This window comes from Lytechinus variegatus, chromosome 5 (assembly GCF_018143015.1).
Source record: "Lytechinus variegatus isolate NC3 chromosome 5, Lvar_3.0, whole genome shotgun sequence".
In the NCBI taxonomy this organism is placed as follows: domain Eukaryota; kingdom Metazoa; phylum Echinodermata; class Echinoidea; order Temnopleuroida; family Toxopneustidae; genus Lytechinus; species Lytechinus variegatus.
The window spans coordinates 34,502,342-34,514,569 of NC_054744.1; positions in this window are offsets into that span (position 1 = coordinate 34,502,342).

The window sequence follows — 12,228 nt, forward strand, 5'->3', positions numbered from 1 at the left end:
CTATTTTCTCGCAATATCCCTCCCATGCATCATTTTCGCACTTTAAACATCTTCTTCCAGCTTTCATATATATTATGTGACCTCAGAATGCACTTCTTTCGGTCAAGTGTTATGGAAACTTTACTTAAGCGCGTGCAGTGTTTGCCATGCCTTCTACCATTTTCATGGAGTTTTTTTGTCTTCCCGGATAATGATTGACATCGGTTGGTAGAAGCAATTAGCCCCCGAACACCCCGCCGAAAGTGCAGTCGGCTACTTGATAGCTCAATTCACTTTCATTCGTTACACGTCGTTATTTCATCTTCCTTGGTGTTTCAAGTGTTTCGCTTTTCATATTTTCTTTCAAAGTTGTGTTACGTCGTCTTTTACCGCCGTCGGCAAATCAAATACTACCAAGGTTATATGTTTGGGATCGGCATTTCTTAGTTGTCAAGAAAAGTGAATGAGAAAAGTCTGAGCGATCATAGACAGCACGACTCGATACAAGTGAATGGTTCATGTTTATCTTATTTCATAGAACACCTTACACCGATAATATTGTTCGAATATGACAACAATAACCGCTGCACGATGATTATAACATAATAACAGCCTATTAGATATAATCCAAGACAAAATATTCATATATGATATTGGTTGTTACACAAAATATTGAATAACATTCTTAAAAAATGAATATGAACAATTCGAAGTAAAACTGGGTAAGCCTTGCGAAATTTACCAATAAACAAAATGCAGAGATACAGGACACTACTTAAACGCCGGTGTTAATTTAACACCAGTCTGGTATCTACATGTGTGTGGACCGATATAGATACCGAGCTGGTGTTAAATCAACACCGGTGTTTCTTGCAGTGGAGAAGCTGCCGTTGACTTTCACAATATGCATGTTGTCTTCCCAATTATGAATATTATATGGTAAGAGAATAACAAATACTTTAATAAGAAAATCTTTGTTAAAACAAAATGCATGAAAGAAATTATCCAACTAATTGTTTACATGTTATGAATAAAGAATGACAAATTATATAATGTCTAAGCAACAGCGTGCCTTGCTCCTGCGTTGCTTTGGAGCAGAGTAAGGCAACTCATAAAAATGTATAAAAATGCCACTTTGTCAGAAATAAAATTCTAGGAACTCACATTACATTGATAAATAAAGCATAAGGCGTCTCTTTAGAAAACCAAAGAGATCTGTGTTAAATCTTTGATGCATTTCACTAGCTGCAAAAAAGATACGGGCTACATAATATCAACATCACATTTGAATGGGGTTTTCACAGATGTTTGATACATTATAATGAAAAAATATATTTATTTTTTTTGATAAATCAAAAGCAAGATTAAGATTGGATATCAATTTAAGTCAATGTCCACCTATCTATGGAACATGCTGTAGATTTTTTAAAAATATTTTATTTACAATGACCAATAACTTGTTTAAATAGACAGTGTTGTCTGTTGGTTGATAATCATGGAAGGATATAACATGTATGTTTATGTAAAAAGATTGTATTATATCTTTTTTAATAAAGTAGATAACGTCTTATGTTTTTTGTTCTTATTCAAAAGATTAATATATTTCTTTCAGAAAAAGAATTCAGAAGGATTGCACTTTTTGGATGTAGATGTCAGAATATTAGTGTAGATGACACTGCGGATCATTTTTGTACGAAGCTCAACTTTTCTCGTAGAAAGTGCAAGATTTGGCGGTCAATATTATCTCAAGATATTATATCAGTAATCTGGGATGTTTGTCTTTCATTTGCACCAGGCACTTCGCTACCACTTTTATTTTCCTTCCATCTGTCCTTCCCGACTATACCACTAGTCATTTCCTTTGCTCTCAGTATATGCTTGTCCAATCACCGAAGCCCCCCTCCCCCCTCACCGGCCGCCCATCCCCACTTCATCCGTACAAGAATGATCTTTTCATTGCGCCACGCTCAACGTCCAGCTTTATATTTGGTTGTGCATGCTGAGACGGTGTCCTTCCACGTCGATTTTTTTCTTCCCCCATTCCGAAAAGCAAATGTCATATCTTCTTGAAAAATAATGGTTAATAGGTGCATTGGGAAAACTGTGATATGATCCAATGCAAAAAGGGAGAAGAAAATATTTGTCGTGGACGGATTGACTTTCATCCACAATGCGAGTAATGAAAATTGTTGGGCATTAGATGAAATTAGTCCCACAACACTATCGATTTCACAAGCAAGGAGGTGAAAAGGAAAAAAAAAGAAAGGAAAAGGGAAAATGCTTGTGATTATAAGTGATCATGGAAGCTGTGTGTGCAGAAGTGAGCTCGGCGCAGGTTGCTTAAAGTACACTGCGCCCCCATGTGTACATTGCACGCTTATGGTAATAATTCCCAATAAGTCAACACATGGAGACGAAAAACGTGAGAGATCAAATACTACCGTTTTCCTCCTTCTTTTCTATAGTATTGTAGTGTAGTCATCGTTGTTTCATCTCGCGATTTCTCCCTCTTCCCCCCTCCTTTTCATCTTCTTTGCGATTTTTTTTTCTCGCCGTCAGTTCGCAGCGGATGTGGATAAACTTCTTCGTTTAGAATGTACTCCAACTCGCAAAATCAATCCATAAGAGTTTGAACTAACGAGCGTGTATGGGCACTATTAGGACGACTGTGACGCCTTGGAAGAGTTTGAGCTCGGTAAATATCAGGGATGGGGCCCCAAAAGATGATGCCAAGGTTATCGGGAGGAAGAGGGGGGGGGGGGGGTGATAGGGGATAATGTGTTTCGGGAGTGGAGTAGGAGCGAGAGGAAAGACAAACTATATTTGTGCTTTGCTGGATACTACAATCATTAGAAACAGTTTCTTATATTTATTTCAAAAACAAAAATGAACATAAGGGACCACATCAGAAAAAAGTGGAGCAAATAGGACCACACTAAAATAAAATGATCATATTGGACAGCACCAGAATAAAGCTGAACATATAGGACCACACCAGAATGAAAGTGAACATATAGGACCTCACCAGAATAAAATGAACATATAGGACTACACCAGAATAAAATGAATAAATAGGACCACACCAGAATGAAAGTGAACATATAGGACCACACCAGAATGAAAGTGAACATATAGGACCACACCAGAATGAAAGTGAACATATAGGACCACACCAGAATGAAAGTGAACATATAGGACCACACCAGAATGAAAGTGAACATATAGGACCACACCAGAATAAAATGAATATATAGGACCACACCAGAATGAAAGTGAACATATAGGACCACACCAGAATGAAAGTGAACATATAGGACCACACCAGAATGAAAGTGAACATATAGGACCACACCAGAATGAAAGTGAACATATAGGACCACACCAGAATAAAATGAACATGTAGGACCACACCAGAATGAAAGTGAACATATAGGACCACACCAGAATGAAAGTGAACATATAGGACCACACCAGAATGAAAGTGAACATATAGGACCTCACCAGAATGAAAGTGAACATATAGGACCACACCAGAATGAAAGTGAACATATAGGACCTCACCAGAATGAAAGTGAACATATAGGACCACACCAGAATAAAATGAACATGTAGGACCACACCAGAATGAAAGTGAACATATAGGACCACACCAGAATGAAAGTGAACATATAGGACCACACCAGAATAAAAATGAACATATAGGACCACACCAGAATAAAATGAACATATAGGACCACACCAGAATGAAAGTGAACATATAGGACCACATCAGAATAAAATGAACATATAGGACCACACCAGAATGAAAATGAACATATAGGACCACACCAGAATGAAAGTGAACATATAGGACCACACCAGAATGAAAGTGAACATATAGGACCACACCAGAATAAAATGAACATATAGGACCACACCAGAATAAAATGAATAAATAGGACCACACCAGGATGAAAGTGAACATATAGGACCTCACCAGAATAAAATGAACATGTAGGACCACACCAGGATGAAAGTGAACATATAGGACCACACCAGAATGAAAGTGAACATATAGGACCTCACCAGAATAAAATGAACATATAGGACTACACCAGAATAAAATGAAGAAATAGGACCACACCAGGATGAAAGTGAACATATAGGACCTCACCAGAATAAAATGAACATGTAGGACCACACCAGGACGAAAGTGAACATATAGGACCACACCAAAATAAAATGAACATGTAGGACCACACCAGAATGAAAGTGAACATATAGGACCTCACCAGAATAAAATGAACATGTAGGACCTCACCAGGATGAAAGTGAACATATAGGACCACACCATAATAAAATGAACATATAGGACTACACCAGAATGAAAGTGAACATATAGGACCTCACCAGAATGAAAGTGAACATATAGGACCTCACCAGAATAAAATGAACATATAGGACTTCACCAGAATGAAAGTGAACATATAGGACCACACCAGGCTAAAATGAACATGTAGGACCACACCAGAATGAAAGTGAACATATAGGACCACACCAGAATGAAAGTGAACATATAGGACCTCACCAGAATGAAAGTGAACATATAGGACCACACCAGAATGAAAATGAACATGTAGGACCACACCAGAATGAAAGTGAACATATAGGACCTCACCAGAATAAAAATGAACATATAGGACCACACCAGAATGAAAGTGAACATATAGGACCACACCAGAATAAAATGAACATATAGGACCACACCAGAATAAAATGAACATATAGGACCACACCAGAATGAAAGTGAACATATAGGACCACACCAGAATGAAAGTGAACATATAGGACCACACCAGAATAACAATGAACAAATCGGACCACACCTGAATGAAAATGAACATAAAGGACCACACCAGAATAAAAATGAACATATAGGACCACACCAGAATGAAAGTGAACATATAGGACCACACCAGAATAAAATGAACATATAGGACCACACCAGAATAAAAATGAACATATAGGACCACACCAGAATGAAAGTGAACATATAGGACCACACCAGAATAAAATGAACATATAGGACCACACCAGAATGAAAGTGAACATATAGGACCACACCAGAATGAAAGTGAACATATAGGACCACACCAGAATAAAATGAACATATAGGACCACACCAGAATGAAAGTGAACATATAGGACCTCACCAGAATAAAATGAACATATAGGACCACACCAGAATGAAAGTGAACATATAGGACCACACCAGAATGAAAGTGAACATATAGGACCACACCAGAATGAAAGTGAACATATAGGACCACATCAGAATGAAAGTGAACATATAGGACCACACCAGAATGAAAGTGAACATATAGGACCACACCAGAATGAAAGTGAACATATAGGACCACACCAGAATGAAAGTGAACATATAGGACCACACCAGAATAAAAATGAACATATATGACCACATCAGAATGAAAGTGAACATATAGGACCACACAAGAATAAAATGAACATGTAGGACCACACTGGCTATTTTACTCAAGTGTTTAATTTGCAGTGTTAGTTGAACACCCACGGATGCTTTTACAACGTCTTTGTCATGTTTGTTACCTGAAGAGTGGGCGCGTCGTGGTCTAGTGGTTCTGACTCTCGCCTTTTAAACAGGGGGGCGTTGGTTCGAATTCTAGCCATGGCGTATTTTCTTTCAGCAAGAAATTTATCAACACTGTGCTGCACCCACACCCAGGTGGGTGTTTAATTAAGCTGTTTGTAAGTTAAGAACGACCAGTGAGGTGAATGGGTACTCGGCATTATTAATTCCTTCAATGTACGAGCGCTGAAATGCAGCTCGAGCTAAAGCTGTTGTAATAATAATAAAAACAACAACAATGCGCCTCTGAATAGATTGTTTCTAGATACATATTATTATCATTAACAGAACAATCTTTGGTGTTCTTTGGTGTTCTGTTAAAATGTTAGGGTGTAGTGTTAACATATTAGGATGTTGTTATCTAGTGTCACCAATGGGTGTCGGTTTTAATACCCCACTTTATTCAAGTTATAAATATGTTTATATAATAACCAAAAACACTGGTTGGTTTGAACGGCTCGTACACTAGCTGTAATTCACGGAAATTTAAAAAAAACATAAAAAATTAGAGAAGGTATAAATATATATATATATACATATTTTTTTTTAATTCCTCTGAACTTTTGACCCATCTCACCTGCCCTCTTTGCATTCTACCCCTTCTTCTCACCCCTCCTCTCTTCATTTCTGCTTCCCTCTCTCTATTTTTTCCAACATTTTCCTCTATTCCTTCATCCAACTAGATTATATTTGTCATACTATGGTTGATATTTAGATAGCGAGATGTAATATAGTGGAAGTGTCGATCGTTTCCTATTGAGTTGAGGACACAATAATGAGAATCCAAATACGGACCAGTGGCGTTGTATAGCATCACCTCAAGTCTTCCACTACTTAAATCTGTCCTGGTTCCTGACCCATGATGCACCATCCTTAGCAAGATAGTCTTTACTGTAGGCACACTTAAAATACAACACATTAATCCACTCCTCAGTACATTCGAAACTCATCAATACATTCATAACACACTCACCAAGTAAAAGTACTTTTGTTTTCAACACATTCTAGTTTCCCTATACACGTAAAATTACCAGCTTATTTATTTTTTGTATTTATTGATAGGTATCTCAAAAAGTATATTTCAAGGCAAACTTTTAATAGGACACAGTTGACGAGAGACCTAAAACAGTGTTGGTTTGCTCCTCTTGTATTAAGCCCATATTTTCATTGTTAAAAAGTTAAATGACAGTTGAATATAAGGTCTGTCTAGCACTATATTTGGTAAATATGGTAAAGGTTCGGTCATGAGAATTATATTGAATTTTATTCCAAAATTATTAAGTTTAGTGATCATATTAATTTTCATGGACTGATTCTTCTGGGTTATCGCATATAGCGCCCACTCTCGGCTTATTACTCGAGTAATCACGTCACGGCGCGCTATCGGATGTACGTTTGTGTACATCCGTAAAAACACACCCACACCCCCAAACACACACATCTCACTAATCTATGAAATGTTGGGTTATGTGGCCCAACAATTCGGTGAAATGCTAAAAGCAAAATACGAATCATCACTTAATGTTAACAAAATACATGTAAATTGTCCTTAGAGGTCAAGTCCGCCTCAGAAAAATGTTGATTTGAATCAATAGAGAAAAATCAGACAAGCACAATGCTGAAAATTTCATCAAAATCGGATGTAAAATAAGAAAGTTATGACATTTCAAAGTTTCGCTTATTTTCAACAAAATAGTTATATGAACGAGCCAGTTACATCCAAATGAGAGAGTCGATGATGTCACTCACTCACTATTTCTTTTGTTTTTTATTGTTTGAATTATACAATATTTCAATTTTTACGAATTTGACAATTAGGACCTCCTTGCCTGAAGCACAAAATGTTAAAATAATGGAATTCCACCTGTTTAGGGAGGAATGAAACTTCATTTTACATGACAATGACGAGAAAATCAAAATATTTCATATTTCATATAATAAAATACAAAAGAAATAGTGAGTGAGTGATGTCATCAACTCTCTCATTTGGATGTAACTGGCTCGTTCATATAACTATTTTGTTGAAAATAAGCGAAACTTTAAAATGCCATAACTTTCTTATTTTACATCCGATTTTGATGAAATTTTCAGTGTTGTGCTTGTTGAATTTTTCTCTTTTTATTCAAATCAAGTTTTTGTTGGGGTGCATGGACTTGTCCTTTAAGAACAGACTAACACCTTCGCACTGTATACGGCTGACCGCCGGTACTTTTGTGAATCGAATCCTTAAAAAAAATAACGGTTTTAAACTGTTAAAAGGCTACTATAAAGTTCATATTGTAAACAGCGTTGCTTAAAATTGTTAAGATCGTTTTTTTTTCTTTTTACGGAGTTTTAGAAAGTTTGTATGCTCCTGAAATGTCTCCTCATTTCATTAAGGAATAACTTAATCTCCAAAAGATTCCAAATACTTATTAAAAATAGGTTATCGGGAACGCGCGGTTTTTTCAGTTTAGAGGTTTAAATAAAATTTTTAAAAATTGATAAAATGTGAATAGAACATGTCTTTTATGATACACTCTCTTTTTATCTGACAAAACAATTCAAATTTTGAAAATAAATAATCTTAGGATTAACCAAAGCTTAGCATAAGCTTGAAGACATTAAGAACAATTTTTGAAAAGGAATCATTTATTTTAAAAAAATAGCCGAAAAGGGTAAGAAAAGGTCAATGTCTATACCCATGATAACAGATCAAATTCTACTCTTAATTTGGTACCATATTGCATTATTCTATTTTTTTTCCTAAAAATCAACAATTATTTAATTGCTTGTTATGATTACATCGGTAAACAAGTTTGTTTTATGGCCGTTAAGCGGGGAGTATGGATGTGGATGGATAAATGAGAAGAGCATGAATAGATCAAACAGATTTCTGTAATATTATATCTATTAGGCCTAAATGATTCTGAACACCACCCCTCCACCCCCCCAAAAAATAAAAACAAATAGACGGAAAAACCCGATATTACAGTAAGTTTATTATCTAATAATTGATGGACAACTACTTTGGCACAGGATCTTCACTGGTCCATATGGCTTTGAAAAAAAAGCCTCTTCGGCTCTGGATTTGATGACAGAATCGTTTGGATTTCCCTTTTCTGAACAGGGGGGGGGGGGCGGCACCAATGAAATAGTGTCTAATTTTATCTACTTTCTGTTTCTTTGGAGGCACATTGCGTATGAAAGTTTATGCCACCTTGATGTCAGCTATACAAATGTCAATCAATCTGGCCACATATCATGGTGTCATGTATATATCACAGTTGGAGTCAATTACCAATGACATTATTCTACAAAATTTGGCATTTAATTGGAAAGTGAAATGATTACATTATTACGAGCTTTTTACATGTTTTGTCTTATGATATTGTGGAGAGAGGGGGAATTAGATTCAGGGGGGATGGGGGAAGGTGTGAGCGAGAGAGGTGCGTGCGTGTATGTATGTGTGTGTTAGGGTGTGGGTGAGGGTGCGTTGTTGGATGTGAAATACAAAGAGAGTGAGAAGGAAAATATAATGAAAGAGGGAGACAGACAGATGGAAAGAGTGAAAGATAAGAGTGCGGGAGAGATGGGGGGGGGGGCAGCTACGCATCTCGACGTCATACCAGCGAAAGTAACGACCAACTGATGTCTTGCTGGGCTAAATTTGTACATTGTGATGTTTCAAGGAGAAGCGTTCGCACTCTGATCGATGTAAGATCTGGAACGAAATTCTTACAAACCTCAGAGACCAAGGAATAAAAAAATATGAAGGTAAATACTGAATTCACTCTATTTCTAAAGGCAAAAGAATATCGTTACTTTGATAGTAAAAATCTGACGTAAGGAGAGGAATCATCATCATCATCATCATCATCATCATCATTATCATCATCATCATCATCATCATCATCATCATCATCTTTATCATGACCATCATCATCATGACCATCATCATCATCATCAGTATCTTTATCATGACCATCATCATCATGACCATCATCATCATCATCAGTATCACTATCTCTACAACCACTATCATTTCATTCATCATCATCACCATCATCATCATCATCATCATCATCATCGTCATCATAATTAAGAACAACAACAAGAATACCAACAACATCATCATCGTCACCACCATCATAAACGCACATCATCACCTGTTCTTTATGATCTCTATACTGTGCAGCAAAATATACCAACAGAGCTTTACCCTCAGATTGTTTATAAATCATATCAAGATTTTGATTCGCACAACAATGTTTTTTTTTCATTACTATATTTTGTGCTTGCAATCTAAACTCTATAGCTTATTACACCTCTGTTTTAAAATTGTGCACATAGTAATGAATTTATTTCATATATTATGTCATATCATGGTCGTTATTTTCATTTATAACAAATGCAGAAACTCCTGCAAAAAACACAAAAACAAACAAACAAATAAAAAAGGTAATCTATTAATGAGGTACTTGTACAATTCCGTAAGTACTAATAAAATTCCTTAATTTCCTATTTTTTTGGGTAAAATGTTCATACTTACTTTACCATTGCTTTCCTCAAATATTCAAACTATTCAACAATGTTTTTAATACACTTTATTTCTAAATATTTGGCCCCATATAAGGCAAACTGAATTCCAGTTATCCAACACATCGGAACTGCTCCATTCATTTTATTTGTATTTTCTCGCAAAATAGATGAATTTCGAGCTTTGCTCAAACAATTTTCTATTGGGATTGGAAGAATGTATAAGTGGGAACGCGTTGTAACTTAGAGCGATATGTCACACGCACAATAGGCTCGTGTTTGTACAACTGTTGTTTTGACACTTTCCACGACGGACGTATTAAGAAACGATCATTCGTGCCACCTCTTCTTCTTAAAGGCTAAGTCCAAACCAAAACATTTGATTCATATATAAAGGATAATCAAACAAGTCCCATAAAATTTTCCCAAAATTTAGAATAAATAAGAAAGTTAATTTATGTTTAAATCACCAAAATTCAAAGTATGATAAGACATTTACATCACTTTTAAGTAATGTGACTTTCCTCACAAATTTTATAACCATCGACATGAGAAAATACTATAGATTTTCATTTTTTCACTTCGAAGGAATTCGATTCAATTTATAAAGCTTGGCAAGTTATTGCAATAAATGAAATAATACTGTAGGCCTACACTCTAAATTTCATGGATTTAAAAATCAGCCCAGATCGGCTGGCAATAGACCAGTCGAATATTCTTTTGATTGGTTTCTAATCAAGGATTAGCTTTTCAATCTCAAGAAATTCAGATTCAAATCTTTTAGTTTTATATTCAAACCCACAAAGTTAGAATAAGTAGATCTAATTTCGGTTGCTCACTATCCACACTAGCCGATCTGGTTTTATTTTAAATCCATGAAATTTAGAGTGTCTCACAATCATGTGGGCAGTCAAAGAATATTTATTATTAAATATAGAAAACAAATGTTAATTTGTGGCTGTATCGGTTCACCAATTTGTATTGACATCGTGTGCACATTTATTAATGTATTGTGAAGCTTCTAGATGTCAGCTTTTTTTTTAATCCGAATTTGCTAAAAATTTTGGTGTTTTATTGATTAATATTCCTCCAACGTATATAAAACAAAAATAGGAAAACTTAGCCTTTAAGTATGCATCCATCGCGTCTCTATACGAATCCAATTTTCTTCCGTTATTATTACAAGAAATCATAAAAATTGAGACAGAAATATAGACGAACGTGCACAAATTATACACTCTTGACATATACTTTGAAGCAGATACGAACGAGCTGCCTCAATAGCACCACCTAAAGTCCGCAACTTTCAAAGCTGGCCCGGTTTCTAAACCATAATGCAACATTTTAAGTAGTTTATTTTGGTAATATACACTCTAAAAACAATAAGTAAAGTTTTACCCAATATTGGGTAAAAAGGGAACATGCATGTTTCTTGAGTGTGTTTTTTTAATCCAATATTGGGCAAATTGCTTGTTTTAAGGAGAAATTTTAACGCATCATTGCGTAAAATTTACAAAATAGTGATCTTTTTACCAAACTAACATGCATGTTCCCATTTTACGCACTATTGTGGGTAGACTTTTTAGTGTAGGCCCAATGCACTTGAATGATAATCACATTGATTTATTCCTCTATACATTGATATCTCAATAATTCTGTTACCAAGTATCGAAAACATATTTCAAATATGAAATATATTTCAGTTAGGCAATGCGAATAAAATTGTAGGTTTATTCATAATTTATCAAAATCATTATTTTGTTTAATTATTTTTTTTTACTCTACTTTTTAAACTCTATTTCAGATATCATTGTTTCCAGCTTCGAGTATACCCCCTCTAACTTTAAACCAATATCCCCTCCAGAATCAAATCCAAAATACAATTCGTTTCAACAAAATATATTTAAACAAAACTTAAAATAATGATTAAAGCAAACAGAAGTGGAATGAAAAAAATGGAAAGTTCATCGAACAAATTGATCACGGTGTGCAGTACCTCTGGATGGCCGGCACGACATTGGGTGATATTTGACGAGCTAATTTCTTAAGAAAACACAAGAAGATTAACCAGCCTCGCCATACTTGAA